This window comes from Crocuta crocuta, unplaced genomic scaffold (assembly GCF_008692635.1).
Source record: "Crocuta crocuta isolate KB4526 unplaced genomic scaffold, BGI_CrCroc_1.0 scaffold231, whole genome shotgun sequence".
Lineage (NCBI taxonomy): Eukaryota > Metazoa > Chordata > Mammalia > Carnivora > Hyaenidae > Crocuta > Crocuta crocuta.
In genome coordinates, this window is record NW_027528357.1 from 4,760,433 (window position 1) to 4,779,580 (window position 19,148).

Genomic DNA, 19,148 nt, shown 5'->3' on the forward strand with positions numbered 1-19,148 from the left:
TAAGTTTAATCATTATTGATAAAAGCTTCTAATGCTTATTGAACAAAATCAACACCTTTTATAATAAGTTCTGATAAGAACACAACAGAAACACCTACTGTTAGTGATTTCTAAATGTTATTAATGAATTAATTAAATTTGAAAGTAAATATCTGAAAATCATATCACCCATTAGAAATTTCTACTTTCTTTTTAAAACATTTACTACATACAGACCTTAGAGTTTTCTAATAAAGTCGATCTTATTCTCTGAATTAATCACTATTGCCATTGTCATCATCATCATCATGATCATGGTGCCATTACTTTTTTTTCATTTGAAGCATTTAAGAGTATTTTTAAAAAGTCCAATTCTTTTCATACAAAAATTTACATAGTCGTCAATAATAAAATCCACTTTAATGAAGGTATAGGTTTAAAAATAACAATTCCTAAAAATGGAGTATCTAGCTGATAGAGTCCTCAATCTTTAGAAATTCTGTTTTGGGGTCCAACAGTTATCATTAATTTTATTGAAGAAGCTATGATAGTCAATACAATTCTTCTTCATCATGATTCTGTTGAATCTATCTCCTTAATTGAGGTAAATACATATAATTAGCTGTTTGTCTGAGAGGCTAGGGTGCTCTAGAAATTAAAGCTAAAATGTTAAGGAACACTGCTGATCATTCAAAATGAACAATAAAGCCTGATTTAAAGAAAGGTTGACAAAAATATGATTCGATTAAAACACCTTGGCAACATTTCTAATTTAAAACAGGGACATGAAAAATCATTTTGTATCTTAAGAATGTAAATATCAAAACAACTAGAAAAGAAACTTCCATACAGCCATTATGGAAAATCGTGAGGTTTCTCAAAAAACTAAAAATAGAACTACCAGAGATCCAGCAATCTCTTTTCTGATTATCTCCACAAAGGAAATTAAATCAGTACATGGGAGAGAGATCTGCACTCCCATGTCTGCTGTAGCATTATTCACAATAACCAAGATACAAAATGACCTAAGTGTCCATCAACATATGAATGGATAAAGACATCATGATATATGCATACAATGGGATATTTATAAAGAAGATCCTGCCATTCGCAACAACATGAATGAACCTACAAGACATTACACTAAGTGAAACAAGCCAGACACAGAAGAAAAATATTGCACGTTCTCACTTATATCGGATGGGGAGGTGGGGGAAATAAGATGCTGGTCTGCATGTATGAAATTGCAGTTATGGAGAAAGAATAAGTCTAGAGATCTAATGTACAGCAAAATGACCATAGGTAATAATACTGTATATTGCATACTGGAAGTTTGCAAATTTCATGTACTCTCGTCACACACCAAAAAGTAGCAAGTAAGTGAGGAAAAGATATGTTAATTAGCTTGACTGCAGTAATCATTTCACTATGTATATGGGTGCATCAAAAATCATCATGTTGTATATCTTAAATACATACACTTATTATACAAAATAAAATTGAATAGGAGCTTCCATTTTATGGACATCTCAGGTATGATGACCTGAGAAATGGACATCTGGCCTGGTGTCAGGTGTATAAAGATCACAGAAATTTGGATATATATTGTTTTTTATACACATCTAGCTCTAACGGCTAAGCTGGCTGATATCTTAGTCCACAACAGCGAAGACTGAGACTATAGGAACTATAGGAAGTGAAACAATAGGAATTTGTTTTCATTCCAATTGTAGAATGGATCAACCCTGATCAAGTACTTCAAATATGGAAGCGTGGAATGCTTGTAATTTCACCTCATCCACACTACTCCATCTCTCTTCTTTTATATATAGATATTTAACCCATTCCAGTACCGCTGGGAAAGAAGAGAGCTTGGTTAAGAGATCATTTACACTTTTATCTCTATCTTTCATCTATCTTTCTTGTGTCCTCTCCTGTGTGTCTGATTCTCCCTCCCTTCTTCTGGCCTCCTTCCTTCCCTTATGTTTCCTTTAATAAAAACAGACCACTTTCTACCTCAGATATTGTCAATATTGAGAATTTCACACTTTAAAATATCTTAGCAGGTACCATCTTTCACTACTTCCTGGGAACTTCCTATTCTTAGCTAATAACTTTTGCTTGTGAGCGTAGTTTATGTTCCAGAGTTGATGCCCATAGCTTGTTCTAGGTTCAAAACAACAAAGGGTAAAAGGAGAGAATGATTTCAGATACAGGTATGGGCATTTTATACATGTTCTGTGTTGTTATAAAACTTTTGATATTTGCTATCATGGAAATAGTGCCCTTTATTTGCATTTATGGCAAAAAATTGTTTTGAAAAATGATGGAACTTCTTGCTCAAATTTAGAAGATGACCCAGATGTATGAAAACTAGAGACTAGGGAAATAGCAATGAAAACCACAGAGCATAAATGGATACAAGAAAACCTGTTTCCCTTTTTGAAGAGAGTGGTATATGACCTAACTAGGGGGATCATTTCTTGGTTTTTATCCAGGTCAGTGCCAAATAGTGGCAAATAACTGATTTTAACTAGGAAAGTACTTTTTGAAAGACTCGTGTATGAACACACTCCAGGTGGAGAGTGAAGCCGCTTGAGGAATGGTGGGGCTCTGCTCCTGTTTTAGTTCTGCTTTGTCTCTAACGCTGCTGCGACAACTTTCTCCTAAGTCGAGAAAAGTCGGCTAGGTTAGTCTCTGACTAAAAAGGTAAAGTAAATCCTCATGTCTGATAAGAAAGACCAACAACAGACATCAGTAGAAATCATGAGGAAGGAAGCAACGTAAGTTATTAACAAAGGAATTTTCTCCTTCTTTTACTTGCTCTGCGTATATCAAAGGCACCTCTTTTGAAACAAGCTGCCAGGGTGATGTGTAAACAACACAGGAAGAGGCTTCTGTGCTCTGAGAATTGACGCGTCCCCACACACTGCATTGTTTACATTCGGCTCTCTCCAGCCTCCAAGCAAGAGTTCATTTTATACTAACCCGCATTGTATTTACTTCTATTTTCAAACCCTCTGAAGCACAGAGAACCACCATGCCTGAAAGAACAGAATACTAATGGAAAGAAAATATGTTGTAAAAATTCTAGATAAAACTGAACTACTCCTGTTAGATCGGGCTGGCAGGAATATGATGAAAGAGGAATAAATGCCCAAATACAACAAATACACTAAGTAACACGCGGCAGAATTTTGCCCTACTGCTTAATTTAGTCTAAGAGACAAGCAGTTTAGGACCGATATCACTAACAAGGTGTCCTCTAGGAAAAGCGGACCATCTTCAAAGTTCAAAACAAGGAAACACTTTGCTCCGTTTTACACTGACCTGAAGACATGGATTATTGCATTCTTACTACTCCTTCCCAGTTTTCTTTCTTTTACTTGCACACACAGCCTCACACACACAACTAAAGTGCCAGAAAAAAAAGTCACAATGCTTTACACTTTCAAATTCATAAAGGGTGAAATCGGGGGCGAGGGGGCTGGGAGGGGGCGACGGGAGAGATCTGTCCTGTGCCCACGGAGGGCTGGGGGTGGGGGCGGCAGTGAAATTCCACCCAGCAAGTTCTGCTCCTGCAACAGAAGGAGAGTTCAGTTTCAGAGATTGAGTTGTACCTTACCTGGTTTTGTAGTTAAATGCACCAATACGCCCCTAATTCTTCCTCTAAGGTACTACGTATGTTGAAAGCTATAGTATTTGACCTGACACATTTCCACAGAAGAAACTCTGAAGCAACCTTTAACTTCAATAAAACGCTGTGTTCATTCTTCTCCTTGTGCTCAACACACAGCAATCTAATACACCTCATCATGTGGTACGTTACCATGGCAGCAATGAATCCAGCTGCTGAAATACAAAAGACTGACAAAAAGTTGCCTTTTCCCCCTCCACCCACCCTGACAAAGTCAGATTTCTCCCCCCTGTATGACAAGTCTAATTTGAATATGTTTCTGTTGCTGACTCAACTTCGTGAGCAAGGAAAAAAAAAAACCAATCGCAGAGGTATAAGAATAAAAGGACCCCCACAGCACTGAAACAAATGAAATAACTCTATGCATTTTTAAGTTGCCACTAATCCCTCAAAATACAGATCCTTATCTACTACTTCTTCCAACCAAGTAATTTTAAATGCCAGTTACTAACTTAAATAGAGAATGCAGCAATAATCTCACAGCTCCTTTAAATATAGATATTAAAGTTAAATAATTCAGTAAACACGGATGCTGAAAAGACTGCATCAGTATAGGAAGGGCTAGTCTCAAAGGATTTTTTGAGTGCAAACTTCTAGTCACGGCTCAGAGGTGGGAGGCAAAACTCTTCATCTTCTTTTCATCGAACCCTGTGTTTAACCATTATTTAAACAGATTAAGTCCCAGTTCCATTTTATTTTATTTTTTAAAGTTTATTTCTTTATTTTGAGACAGACACAGTGCAAATGGGAGGGGGCGGAGGGGGAGGAGCAGAGAGAGAGGAGGTAGAGAGAAAATCCCAAGCAATTGTCAGTGCAGAGTCCGAATGGGGGGCTCGAACCCACGAACCGGTGAGATAGTGAACTGAGCCAAAACCAAGAGTCGATGCTTGACTGAGCCACTCAGGCGCCCTCATATTGTAAATGATCATAGATTTGGATCTGTGGTGATACAACCTGATAGAATCAACCAAACCAAACTTGGGGGTTCTATTATACTGGGAGTAGTTTTGGAGTTGGGACAGTTGCAACTTCGAAGAATCCTGGGACCCCCAAGCCCGTGGTTATGTAATTAAGACTTAAGGAACCACCTTCAGTTTATCCTCAGTGCTTTACGGAAGCCTGATGGGAGGCCTGGGTGACAGGCTCCCCCTCGCTGCCGCTGCGGTCTGTCCCTCCAACGCCGGACATCCTTCACAGCTGGTGCTCTCACCATCTTCCGCCAGCAGCTATTCTGTCCCTCGGGTCTTGCATGGCCAATCCCCTGCGTCCACAGCTTTCTTTACTTTCCAGATTTAGCTCAAATTTCATAATAATTTGTTTACATATCTATTCTCTGTCTTCAGTCATGGACTTTCCTAGGAAGGGGAACGTTGCCTTATTTATCTTTCCATACCATGGAACCGGCAAAGGGTTTGGCATCTTGTAGGGCTCGGTGGCTATTTCTTGAATGGATACAGCAGGGAATGAATGCGTTATGTCAGCACAGTGCAGGAAACCTCAACTCCTCCAAGACTGTGTTCACAGCATTCTCTGCTGTGGTTAAGCCCCCGAGGGGTTTGCTCAGGCTTTTCCTTACTATCCCATGCTGCAAAGGGCGGAAGGCGCGAGTAGCACTAAAGAGGAGCAACCACGGAGTTACTCAGATGTGGTTTTAAAATCGGCTCTTACCCAGACTAGCTTTGTGATCTTGGAGAGATTATTTAACCTCTCTAAACCTTGGTTACTCTTATGTAAAATTTCTGCTTTAAAAAGTTATGAGGAAGGATTAAACGAGATGGTCCAAGGAAATCACCAAGCACTGAGCCTGAAACATAGTAAGTGCTCAATAAATTATTGCTGGTATTATTTAGCAAAAATGTTTATGAGCTTTGAACAAGAGGGACGACAAGAAAGCTCACTGACACCTGACTTTCCCGTAATGATAAAACTGTCATGTTCAACCAGATACACATAATATGAGTAGTGACACAGCATAATACAGGGACCATTTCAAGTAAGTAGCTAGAATTGCCTGCTCCCACTTATAGATGATCTAGAAGAGATAATTACCTGTCAAAAGGTTTTACATATTCCCAATGTGAAATAACCGTGGAAAGAGTATTAAAGTTGGTAGTTGATTAAAAAGAACTTTTAAAAATGAAAAAACACATGAGGTAATGCAGTTCATTTCGATATTTATACTGAATTTTCAAGAAGTGGTCTATATGCTATTTATTAGCGATTTTTTTCAAATTAAAATGGGCTATAAAGAATTGTCATCATAAAGAGCCTCAGAATAGAAATTATGAACAGAGACCACGTTTTTAACAACGTACCAATGTTGGCTTAACAGCAGCCTTTAAATTTTTTTTAATGTTTATTATTATTGAGACAAAGAGAAACACAGCATGAGTGTGGGAGGGGCAGAGAGAGGAAGACACAGAATCTGAAACAGGCTCCAGGCCCTGAGCTGTCAGCACAAAGCCCGATGTGGGGCTCGAACCCACGAACTGTGAGATCATGACCTGAGCCGAAGTCAGAAGCTCAACCAACTGAGCCACCCACGTGCCCCAACAGCAGCCTTTAAAAGGTCACCTTGGGCTGTAAACTGCTCACCACTACAGACCTTTTAGTTGTTTTTCTCCACAGTCATCTAACTCAGGAAACGGCCAGACACCAAAGCCAACTGCATAGGAAAATTAGCATTAAAATCCCTTTGAAGCCTTCTAGTGCAAAGAAGCCACGAGGGGTTAAAAACAAAACAAAACAAAACAAAACAAAACCTGTGGCAGAGGAAAAAAAGAACAACTTTCATGGCAGGAAGTTGCAATAAAGAATAAAATGAATGTTGTGCATTGTAAGATTTCTCTACCAGTAAAAAAAAAAAGCCTTACAACAAATCAGTCGAGATTATTAAAATAGCTTTGGCACTGCTGCAACTCTGAAAAATCCTTCGGGGTGGTGACTCATCACGACACAGCCCTACAAAGTGTGTAAGTGAGGCAGAATCGGTGAAAAGGCGAGAAGCGTATCCACTGGAAAGTCAGAGCCCCCTTAATCCTCATCAGGGCAGCTGATGAAGAAAAGACTCATAGAACCACAATCTGAATAATTCATAATTATTTTCATGTGTGGCTGGCAGAATAGAAACACTTTTGTTGCTCATATTCATTTCTTTGTGAGTCTTTACCTTGTGCCTTTCTCCCTCCCACAGATTGCTTGCACATCTCACTGTTCTCCATTTTGTCCCTTGAGGAGCCTATCATTTATCGAGTCAATGTAGACCACTCCTAGAGATTAACTATGATTAGCACACATCCTTTGTTGGATGTTAAGCAACGTGTTTGATTCTCTCTCTTAAGCATTCAGAAAATATGATGTCAATATACTTGGTTTCACAAAGTTTTAAATCCCCTTTTGCCAACGTTAAGATTAACCTCTTGCTCAGTGTGAACAAAATTTGTAACATAATCTGTGCAGGGATGACCCACCTAATTTCATACGAAGAATCTTATCACCTAAGGGGAAACAGTTTTGAGACAAATGGTTCAGAATTATGAGGAAGATGAGGCAAGGCCTGGATGCACAGACCTGGGAGAGAGCTTACAGGGTCGTTTGCCTCACAGCTCTCTCTTCAGACCTGAGGGCACCTAATTTCTCACAAACTCAAAGTAACAACCTGGGCTCAGAGGTCACACGCTTCAGTTAAGCAAGATGGCTACCAAAACCCGCCCCCACAAAACACTGGCTGCTAAGGTCAGTGAAATTAAGAGAAGACAAAACAATCTGAACCCCTGCAAAGTCCATTTTTTCAGGTCACATTTTAAAATTGTTATTTAGCTTAGAATACCACAAAGAACTTTATTGTTAGGGGACTGGTTTAAATCAAATAAGAAAACTTGTTCACAGCAACAACAAAAAAGATTGCGATCTATTGAACAATTTTTGCAGGCACATAGTTTCTCCGGCTGCTTTGAGCAGCTGACCTAAAAAATATTAATCGGATTAGTATCTATTCTACTCATGAAAATTTCTTATGAAAGAACAAGGCTATTGCAAGGCATCTCAGTTTATATAACTCAGTGTCAAGATATTCTATTTTACCCTTAAGATGTTTTCAAAACATGCACTCCTCTTTTGAATTGTATTAACAGTGCTATAAATAAATATCTGGAATATCTCATTTTAAATAGCACTGTGAAACTGATGGCTACAGATCTCACAGATAACTAATTGTGAACCCTGAATTATTCTGCCCTATTCATGTATGGAAATTTATTCCTGAATTTCTGTTTTTGTATTTTTAATCCTTTCAAAATTCAAGAGTATATCTGGATTCCTCCTTAGTGAAAAACATACTTGGTTTTTAAACTTAATAATAAAATAGTAGTGAATAATAAAACTGACACCACATGCTTATTTTCTCACTGAAAGGTAATATTATAAGTCCAATGTAGAGAAGTCGAGGAATATAGAAAGATTTATGAAATAACATCAAAAGCACACATAATTTGTCTATCTGAGGTAACTGATACTGACATTTTGATGTAGTTCTTAATTTTTGTACTAAAAATCTTGGATAATTTTGACTATAGCTTCTTTTGCTTAAAGAAAGACATGTAAAATAAACACACTGTGATAGTATACGCTATCTGAAAATATTTTAATAGTTGCATAAAATTCTACTATTTGCATGTGTCAGAAATCACTTAGCCATTTCTCATTGTTAAATAAATATGTGGCCTTTTCCAGGTTTCTCTTTATAAATGATATATCTTTGTATGTAAACCTTTGATTATATCTTGGCTTATTTCCTTAGAACAGATACCTGTGTGAGAAGGGGAATTAGAAAATCTAAGCATAGAATTTTAGAATTAGAGGACTCAGACCTATAATTCAGTATAATACTGTACTTTATTGATGAGGAAACAGGTGAAATAACTGTCTCAATGTCCTGCCATGAATTCTTCTAGGGCAAGAACACAGACTAGGGTTCTTTGTGAGTTCACTTTGCCATAATTTTTTTAAGATTAAGAAAATGTTTATTTATTTTTCATTTTTGAGAAAGAGAGATCACAAGGAAGGAAGGAGCAAAAGAAAGAAGAGGAAGACACAGAATCCAAAGCAGGCTCCAGACTCTGAGCTGTCAACAGAGAGTTCAATGTGGGCTCGAACTCATGAACAATGAGATGATGGCCTAAGCTGAAGTTGGAGGCTCAATTGACTGAGCCACCCAGGCGCCCTGCCCTGAGTTTGCTTTTTGTAATATCACCCTGCTGACTCTAAATTAATCTCTGAGAGGATCCTTCCCAGTTCTGGTTTGGTATCCTCTGTGAAACTCCACCAATGTACTCCAGAGTCCAAGGCAGGAATGGGAGTTATTTGGAGGTAGATAACACAGTTTCGTTTTTGCTGTTGTTGTTTGGTCAGAGACAATCCACATGGCAGCATCTCTACAGCCACCCACCCTCCACTGAGAGCAAAACAGAGTGGATACTGAGAAGAAGCAAATATTCTCTCGGGTCAAAATCTGTCCTGAGGGGAACAAAATGGAAAAAGTTTCCAAGAGACTTGAGAGGTCAGGATGCTCATAAAGTTAGTGAGTTTGAATTGATATAAAATTAGGCAGGGCTCTCTGATAGACTCCAAGTTCTTTTATGTCCTTGTAGTCTGTTGGGAAAACAGAAGCTCTGCGGGATTTGAGTGGCAGGCTGTCAGGGAACTTGAAGGAGCAGGGGAATAAGTACTCATCTGGTCACCCTCTGCGACAGTCCCATATCCTGTTAAGCCAGGTGTGTTGGTAGGGCCATGATGATGTCTTTGTTTAACAGAAAGTATTCTTTCTCAGTTAGAGTGAAAAGAGGAGAACATTTCTGAAAATCAAGTCTACCCATGAAGTCAAGAAAACAGGCATATTCCTGAGAACTCACTCTTGAAAGAATTCATTTTCCTAGTCTGAATACACAGTTACACAAGATTATTATTTCTTGGTCTCTTCTGCATGACTTATTCTAAAATGAGATGACTTATTCTAATTCAAAAAATTTTAATTAAGTGTCTTCTAAAAGCCCACTTTGTATAGATGTAGGCAGAGAAATATAAATAGCCTACAGCCTAGAAGGGGAGATGAGAATATGGATAAAGAAAATATAGCCATAGGTATAATATATGAAAAAAATATAATTAACTGACTTGAGGGTAGAAAGATAATTAGGTCAGTTTAAGCAGAACATTTATGGGGAAAATCACCCATTCAGTGTGCTCCGAGCTTGGAAAGCAGTTGCTGTTGGGATATTAGGTGTGTTTTCCCAGAGATTTTCGCTTTGTGCTTGGGTACCTGGACTACCTCTGCACAGTATACATGCTAAAGCTCTATGGACGGATGCCTGATGTACCTGAGAGCATATTCAGTGACTAAGATTAGATGTAGGAGTGATAGAAGTTACTGAGCTTCTCCCTTCTTTTGTTATGTGCTCCTGGGAAAGGATAAGTAATTAAGTAGTTGGTGGCAAGGTGAGGGGGGGAGGATGGGTAGTAACTGCCTCTCCAGTAATATATGTGTATAAATCGTAGGTAATGAGATGGAGAGACTGGGAAGCAAATGCCATGTCATGCACCCTGTGGGCACTCAATAAAAGTTAATTATTGATGCCAACTTTGATAAAAATAAAGGGTATTATAAAATAAAGCAAGTCAGGAGAACGATTAAAGGCAAGACTATAGAAGAAATTGTTAAGGAAAAACACAATTAAACAGTTGGAAAAGGGTATAAGGTGACTTAGGGGGAAAGATAAAATAAAAGTATATGTTAAAGAGAGAGACATAGCAAAATTATCCAGGAGGAAAGAGAAAAAGAATACTGAAGAGGAATGGCTGACTAGCTCAGTCAGTTAAGTGTCTGATTCGTGATTTCTGCTCACATCATGATCTCATGGTTCCTGAGATCAAACCCCATGTTCGGCTTTGAGCTGACAGCATGGCGGCTGCTTGGGATTCTCTCTCTCTCTGTCCCTCCCCTGGTCATGCTCTCTCTCTCAAAATAAATAGTTTTTTTTTTTTTTTTAAAGAATACTGAAGAAATACACAGTTGACAAAGTTGTCTGAATAAGTTTAGTGACAAAGCAATTTCTGCAATGTCATTGTATACACCTACATGAATTTCATTATTGGAATGCATGATAAAGTTTCACTTGATAGCTAAACACACTTTATATAAGTTGACCCACAATATAAAGATATTGGGCACTTTGGACCCTTCTGGGTGTCTGTGGTGTTAAACACTCCATCAGCAGAGATCATCTAACATTTCCGAGATTCTGGGACGTGACACCAGCGAGTTCACCGGAGTCAACCTGGGAGGCACTATCCTTGCTCCATACTTCACACTGGTTAATTCCCCATCACAGGCCACTGCATTCTGTTTACAGCCTCACAGTGACACATGAGATGGAGAAACTGAAGAAACCATCATACAATGGGGAACAATGAACAGGAAGGGAAGTAGCATAAAAGCCTGCAAGGGAGGCACTTAAGCAAGTGAAAGGCTATCTGCACATAAATAATGGTGAGCAGGTGTTCTTCATTTTTTTACAAAAGGCACCATGCTACGTGGTCGCCAGGTGAGACATCAGAAAGGACTCCTGACATAATATCAAAATTATGGTGTGTAAGTAACACAAGGCAGAGGGGCCTCACCATCTACTTTGTTCATCACAGATGAATTGCTACTCATGCTCATTATACATGTAAACTATAATGAACTCTGAATCCCAGTGGAGACACAATTCTGTGTCTCTATGTTCCTATACTCACACATTGGGAAGCCAGAAACCTTCGGTCACACATTAGATCTGTGGAGAATTGCCCACCCATACTATCGGACTTGTGGCACTAATACACAAAGTGTTAACACAAACACTATTTGTTTTATCTACTCAGACTTTGTGATATCTTTGATAAATATTGTAGACCAATTAAAAAAATGAAAGTAATTAAAAATATTTTCTAATAGCTTATAACCCCACCAACCACAATTAGTATTTTTGTATTGATCTATTCATATCTGTTTCTAAGTATCTATGTAGCTTGCTTTTAAAATGGATTGTTAAATGAGTGAAATAGGTGGTGGGGATTAAAGAGTACACTTACTAGGATGAGCACGCAGCCATGTATAGAATTAGTGGATCACTATATTGTATACCTGAAACTAATATAATGCTGTATGTGAACTATACTAGAACTAAAATAAAAGAAATTAAATTAAGAACAAACAGAAACACACTTTGAGAACGATAAGAAAAAAAAAACCAACCAAAAATGCAAAGACAAAGAGAGAATAAAATGGATTGCTACCTTTTTTCTTTCATTTTGAGAGAGAAACAGTGTGTAAATGGGGGAGAAGGACAGAGGAAGAGCGAGAGCAAGAGCGAGAGAGAGAGAGAGAGAGAGAGAGGAAAATCTCAAGTAGGCTCCATGCTCAGCAAGGAGCCCAGTGTGGGGCTCAATCCCATGACCCTGGGACAATGAACTAAGCTGAAACAAAGAGTCAGATGGTTGAGCCACCCTTAGATTGTTACTTTTAAAACTGCAGCATTTTCCATATTCTAAGGGAGGCTGTAGGCTTCATGACTGCCTTTGAGGAAGAAAGCTCTTTTTCTTTTTTTAAAGAATAAACTTTAAGAGGCCCATGTTTATATATAAACTAATCTGCAAGAGAAGGATGAAGGAAGAGAAACTAAGCCATCCTGTGGGACAGAGGAAAATGCTCCCTTCACTACGGATTGTACAGCTGAAAATTTGTGAGTTGTTAACAGGAATGAGGAAGGGTTTGGGGACTAGATCCAGGGCTGATGCGTGTTGAAGTTCTGGACACAGGAAGCAAAGTCCAGGTCAGAGGGAATTCCTACCTGTAGGGGAAGCAGGTTCTAAAACATGGTGGCCCAGGAGGAAACAGACAATCTGGGATCCCTTCTGAATGGTATGACTATGATCTTAGGAATAATGATGGGGATGATTAATTTTAAATATTCTCAGTTATAATATCTCTGATATCATGAAGAATTTAGAAAAGCTTTGAGAATAGCCCTTGGCTTCACAGTGAGTAATTAAGTTTTTGTCTATGCTTGGAATGGGGTATAAAGAAAGAATAGGCTTCCTGAAAAAGTGATATTTGAGAGGTCACCTGTGAAGAATGTGGAGGAGTCTTTTAAGCAAAGGGAAGAGCATGTGTGAGGTCTCTGAGAGGGGAGAGAGCCCAGTGTGCTCAAGGGACACAAGGAGACCAGTGTGGTTGGAGCACTATGCATAAAGGGCAGAGGGTCATGGCATGCAGACGTTGGCAGACCAGGGCTTTGAGGGAATCTAAAATTTATTCTAAGTGTAGTGAAGAGGTTTTGAAGGAGTTAAAACATGAGAGGAACATAATTCAACTTTTATTTTTTAAAAGAGTGGCCTGGCTATGGTGCCCAGACAGGAGAGGGGCAAGAGCATTTATTTATTTATTTATTTATTTATTTATTTATTTTCATAGTTTATTGTCAAGTTGGTTTCCATATAATACCCAGTGCTCATCCCACAAGGAGGCAAGAGTATTTAAAGAGCAGCCAGTCTGAGGGCCATCTGTGGATTCTGAACTAAAATGTTGCCAGCAGAGACAGTGAGAAGTGTATACATTTGAATATATTTTGGAGACAGAATTGACAGGATTCCATTACAGACTGAATGAGGGAGGATGAGTGAGAATACAAAGGAAAGAAGGGGTGCCTGGGTGGTTCAGTCAGTTAAGTGAATGACTCTTGATTTTAGCTCATGATCTCACGGTTCCTGAGATGGAGCCCCATGTTGGGCTTTGTGCTGATGGGAGAGGGGTGGGGGGCAGGGAGTAGGGAGAGGCCTGCTTCGGATTCTGTGTCTTCCTCTTTCTCTGCCCCTCCTCTGCATGCTCTTGTGCTCTCAGGCACTCTCTCTCTCTCAAAGATAAATATTAAAAAAAAAAAAAAAGAATAGAAAGAAAAAATCCAAGCATTCTGAAATAAATGGAGGTGCCATTTACCACAGGGCAGAAGTTGGCTGCAGGAGCTTGTTGAGGGGATGTGACAATGGTTACCCATTGTGCTGAATTTGAAATGTCTCTGACGCAGTGAAGCAGTGATGTCACATAAGCTGTGTCTATATCTGCCTGAAGTCCTAAAGATAGGGCTCAAATGGAGATGTACAAGTGACAGCTCTAAGTGCAAGAGACTTTTGTAAAGCCAGGGGAAAAGGAGAACATCCATGCAGATGCATGCCCAAGACTCCACTCCAAGCAAGAGGTTCGGGGAGGTAAGAGGAAATCCTTGTGACTGTGTTTCTATGGAGCCTGCAGAGGATTTCTTCAGGAAAGAAGGGGTGGTCTTTGAGTTGAAAGCTACTGAGAGGTTGAGTAAGATGAGAATGGGAAAAGCATTAATTAGCTTTAGAATATGGAGATAATGGAGACCTCAATAAAACCCTTTTTCATGAAATGGTGAGGGAAAGAAGAATGGTGAGGATGTGGAGTCAGACTGGGTAAATAATTTTTTTTTTTTTTTTTGAGAAAGTTGGATTAGTAGAGGAGCAGAAGTAGCACAGCAAAATGAAAGGAAACATGAAATCAAGGGAATATTTCAAATACAGGAGACTCTAGAAAATATTTACATGCTGAAAAGAGTGGTCCACTAAAGGCAGAGAGATTGATGATGTGGAAGAGAAAATGGCTGACTGAATGTGCACAGTCCTAAGAGGGTAACAGGAGACCAGATACCAGAAATTAAGTCTTCTGTGACATAAAGGAAGAAGGATGCAGATGAGGGTACGTGTGTACACTTGGGCATGATAGAGGGAATTCCTTTCTAGTGGATTCTCTCATCTCAATGAAGTAAGAAGCAAAGTTACTAGCTTAGAATGAGGAATGGGGAGAAGGGTTTTGATGCAAGTACAACTCATGCAGTGATCATGACTCTAGCATGCTCAATTGTGTGGCTTTCTTTAACAAAGCTCAACCAAATAGGTGAAAGTATGTGTAAGTCAGGTAAGTGGATTCACCTACTTGGCTTGGATATTGCCTGGTGAATAGATGGTAGGAAAGACATGCAAGGGAGGTGAAGGTACATAAAAGGAAAAGGACTATGGAATCTAACCAGGCAAGGAGGGAAGTAAAATCAGCAGGTGGTTATTTGATAGTGAGAAAGAATAAGGACAAAAAGATTTGGTAATGAACACAAAGAGTTGCAAGTGTAGAGACCAGAACAAGCTGGGGTGGGGTAGGGGGAGGATGTGGTGTTCGGGGAGCAGGCTACCTTGCTTTCTTTTCTGATGGTGGAAGTGGTTCAAAGAAATAGATGGCTGAGGTCAAATGGAGGGATTTATTTTGGGATATGAGGAAGGTATTGATTGGATCATCCATGGGTATACTGAAGTTATCAAGAATAAAGCACCTGAGCAGTACCAATGAAAGTTCTGTAGGAAAAAGAGCTAAACTCTTTTCCCTGTGATCTATGGCTATGTAGATTTTGTATGGTGTGAGGTGCTGGTGGTTTTCTTCATTATTGCATTGATAGAGCTTCCTTAAGTATTAATTCAACACCAGAGGAAAATAGAGCTGAGAAAGAGGGAATGAAACAAGGTCCTGAACACAAGATCCTTTGAGTCCTCTGAACTACCCTTATTTGCAGCCTGACCATTCCTATTTTGTTAAACTAGCCTGAGTAATTTTTAATGTATTTTTTTTTTGCAAATGCAAGGCATAAACTAATACAGAAGGGTCTATTTCATAAAAGAGAAATTCATGGAAATGTAATGGATTTCTAGTTTACCTAATATCCATTTTTCCTTCCTGGTAGAATTGTTATCCCTACTTCCACCATAGGTCACAAGGAAGGGTCAAGGTCAGTCACTGCTTTTGCAATTACCTTGCCAGTGGTGCCAATAAAATATAAAGTAAAATCTGCTAGGGGGAATGGAGTGGATTGAGTAGTGTGATCGTTAATTTTAAGTGTGAAAATTTGACTGGGCCATGGGGTGTCCAGATATTTCATTAAACATTGTTCTGGATGTGTCTGTGAGGGTGTTTCTGGATGAGATTAACATCTGAATGGGTAGATTTAGTAAAGCAGATTGCCCTTCCCCATGTTGAATGTTTGAATAGAATGAAATGCTGAGCAAGAGAGAATGTACTCTCTTGGTCTGATGGTCTTTGAGCTAGGATATTGGTCTTCTCCTGCCTTTAGACTCAAACTGGAACTTACTTCATCAGCTCTCCTGCGTCTCAGACCTTTGGGCTGCATATATGGGGGTTTCCCAGACTCCATAATTGCGTGAACCAATCCCTTATAAAACATCTCCTTCTCCATGTATCCCATTACTTCTGTTTCTTTAGGGACCTCTAATACAAGTAGTGGCCCTAAAAAATTCATGATCACCAAGAAACTCAGAATGTGACCTTATTTGGAAATAGTCTTTGCAGATATAATTAGTTAAGGAGCAAGAAGAGATCCTACGTCTCTTGGTTAGGGTGGGCCCTAAATGCAATGACTATACCCTTATAAGAGAAGAGGACAAGGAGAAAGACACACCCAGAGAAAGCCATGGGAAGATTGGGCAGAGATTAGAGTGACGCAAATCCAAGCTAAGGAAGCCAACAGTCGCTGGGACCACCAGAAGTTAGGAAGAGGCAAGGAAGGACTCTTCCCTAGAGTCTTTAGAGGGAGTATGGCCCTGCCAACATCTTGATTTCAGAATTCTCTTTTTTAGAACTAGGAGAGAATAGACTGATATTATTTTAAGCCAACAAGTTTGTGATCACTTGTTATAATGTCCCTAGGAAACGAATACAGGGAGTTTCTGGGAAAAGTCTCTTTACTCAAACAAGAGGCTCACAGGGAGAAGAGAAAAAGTTGATGGACAAGGAAATGGCAAAAGTTCCATGTGGCCGGGGCACAGGTTGAATGGTGATTCAACGCCCAAGAAGAGCCTGAAGAGGTAGTAGGACTGAGTGTGCTATCTCCGTAAGTATGGAAAAGCAGCAGATGCTAGATTGTGTGAAGGACCGGGTCAAGGGAATTACGAGTGGGAAAGCAAAACCATTCTCTGAAAACAGGTCTTTGTTTTCTTTTTACGTGCTATAGATGATGGCTTTCTTTTTCTGTAAGTGTCGGCTAAAGTGAATTGTCTGCTTCCTGTTGTGTGATTGTCCACATTTCCTGGGGATTCTGCACTGCCTACACCCAACTGCTGCTCTTGCTCTTAGGGTAGTTCAGACTCCCCGAGGGGCAGGCAATGAGGAGAGAAGGCTTCTCTAACAGGAGAAATTTGCTTGTCACCCACCCCTGCTTAGTGTGAGGAGATTGCCACATCCTCCTGCTTCCTACTCAGATACTCTCTGTTCCACACAACCAAACCTTTGGTGCACATCCTGACCTGAAATCCCATCTTCCCCACTAACGTCACCTTCCAAAGAGGGACTTTTTAAAGTGAAATTTCCTTTTTCAGGAAGACTTAGTTCCCTTCAAACAATGTCATCTCTTAGCCAACACAAATTCCTAGAACCCAGTCACTCACTCTGGACTCTGACAGAGGACAAGTGGGCTGTGGTAAACTCCCCTGTCAGCCTGCTCAGATGACACATATGTATTCTAACAGGGACCCTCTGGGGACGCAGAGTTTCAGACAACACAGGAGGCAGCTGATGCAGGTACTTTTGAACAGAGGAGCACAGTGACCTGACAGGAGTTGATCCTTGGAGGCTCATCTACTTTGAATTCAAAATCCACTACTTGCTGACTGCATGGCCTTGAGCAAGTTACTTAACCCCCTAAACCTCAATTTCATCATCTAAAAATAAGGGTAAGAGTCACACCTACCTAATAAAGTGGCAGTGAATAAATAAGTAGCTAATGTGGAGCCTGGTATGAATCACTGTGGTTCTTAATATTTCAGAGCAGAGGCTCTCAACCTTGATACTACTGACGCTCTGGGACAGGTAAACTCTCTCCTCTAGGAGACTATTCTGAGCACTGTAGAATGTTTAGCAGCATCGTGACTTCTGCTCACTAGAGGCTAATAGCATACCGCACCTACTTCATACCTGAGGCATGACATAAAAATGCCTACCAATATCACCAAGTATTCTGTGGGGGGCAAAATGGACCCTGATTGAGAACCACTGCTTCAGAGTCAAGGAGCAGGTTTTTGCACACCTCTGAAGAAACAGTGATTGATGATTTTCTGCGTTGCCTTGAGGTATGGTAGAGTCCACGCAAGTGATTTGGTTATGAGTAGTAACATTTTCCCTGTTGAAATGAAAAACCATTGTTTCCGACAACTGAAGTAAGTGTGTCTTGTCTAGTGTGCTTCTTCACATTTTCCGTCTATGGGCAAGGGAGGTTGAAACAGGTCCTGAGGATGAGATCTGACAGTGGAATCACTTTCCAACACTGGCATCCCTTGGTATCTTATTTTTCTCCTTAAACATTCATACCCATCTCTCTTCCATCCAATTCAATAGCATGTTCATTCTATTTTCATAAAAATTGTAATATCCCCCCTCCTCCTTTACTTGAGTAAAATATTTAATGAGGGGCAACATTTCATCCTGGGTGTTTGGAATCCCAGGCATACAACCAAGTAACCCACTTAGAACAGAATCATGTTGTAGGGATGCACCTTGATTTGCTGGTGGTGTTTTCTTCAGAAGGTATTGGGCAGAAATTTTTTATTTTGTGGGTTGATTTCACCAACCAGATAAACGTGCTTTAACTTACCCAGTTTCCCTTTGTTTCTACATTGCTTTTTAAAAATTTTTATAAATGCTTGATTTTTTTTTTTTGAGAGAGAGAGAGAGAGAGAGAGAGAGCAGGGTATGGGCAGAGAGACACACACACAGAATCTGAAGCAGGCTCCAGGCTCTGAGCTGTCAGCACAGAGTCCAATGCAAGGCTGAAAGCCAAGAACCGCGAGATCATGACCTGAGCTGAAGTTGGATGCTCAACAGACTGATACACCCCGGTGCCCCACTTCTACACTGCTTTTTAAAACATTGGCTTTTCAGGGGTGCCTGGGTGGCTCAGTAGGTCAAGCATCTGACTAAGGCTCAGGTTGTGATCTCATGGTTCGTGGGTTTGAGCCCTGAATTGGGCTCTGCATTATGGAGCCTATGTGGGATTCCTTCTCTCCTCTTTCTGCGCCTGCCTCTCCCTCTCAAAAGAAGTAAATAAACTTAAAAAAATAAAACAAAAGGGAAAGAATCCCTGTTCCCTGTTTCAGAATCCTTAAAAACTCAACTTGAAAAAGGTGATACTATCAAAAAATTAATAAACACTGAAATAATTTCCCCCCAAAGCTGATCAAACAGAATCTTAAACATTTAAAAAAAGCTGTTTGAAAGAGTGAGTCCTAGCAGATATTTCATTCTGTATTCTGTAAAATGTGTATAAAAGACATTAGGCTCTGGTCTTGCTGCTTTTCCAGTCATTCTCCA

The 19,148-nt window shown here is 39.7% G+C and overlaps 1 protein-coding gene across 7 annotated transcripts in view; it reads right to left on the reverse strand.

Moving 5' to 3' along the window:
- DTNA (dystrobrevin alpha) overlaps window positions 1-19,148 on the reverse strand; it is a 349,880-nt gene that overhangs the window by 160,969 nt on the left and 169,763 nt on the right. The gene's annotated exons all lie outside the window — the stretch shown is intronic.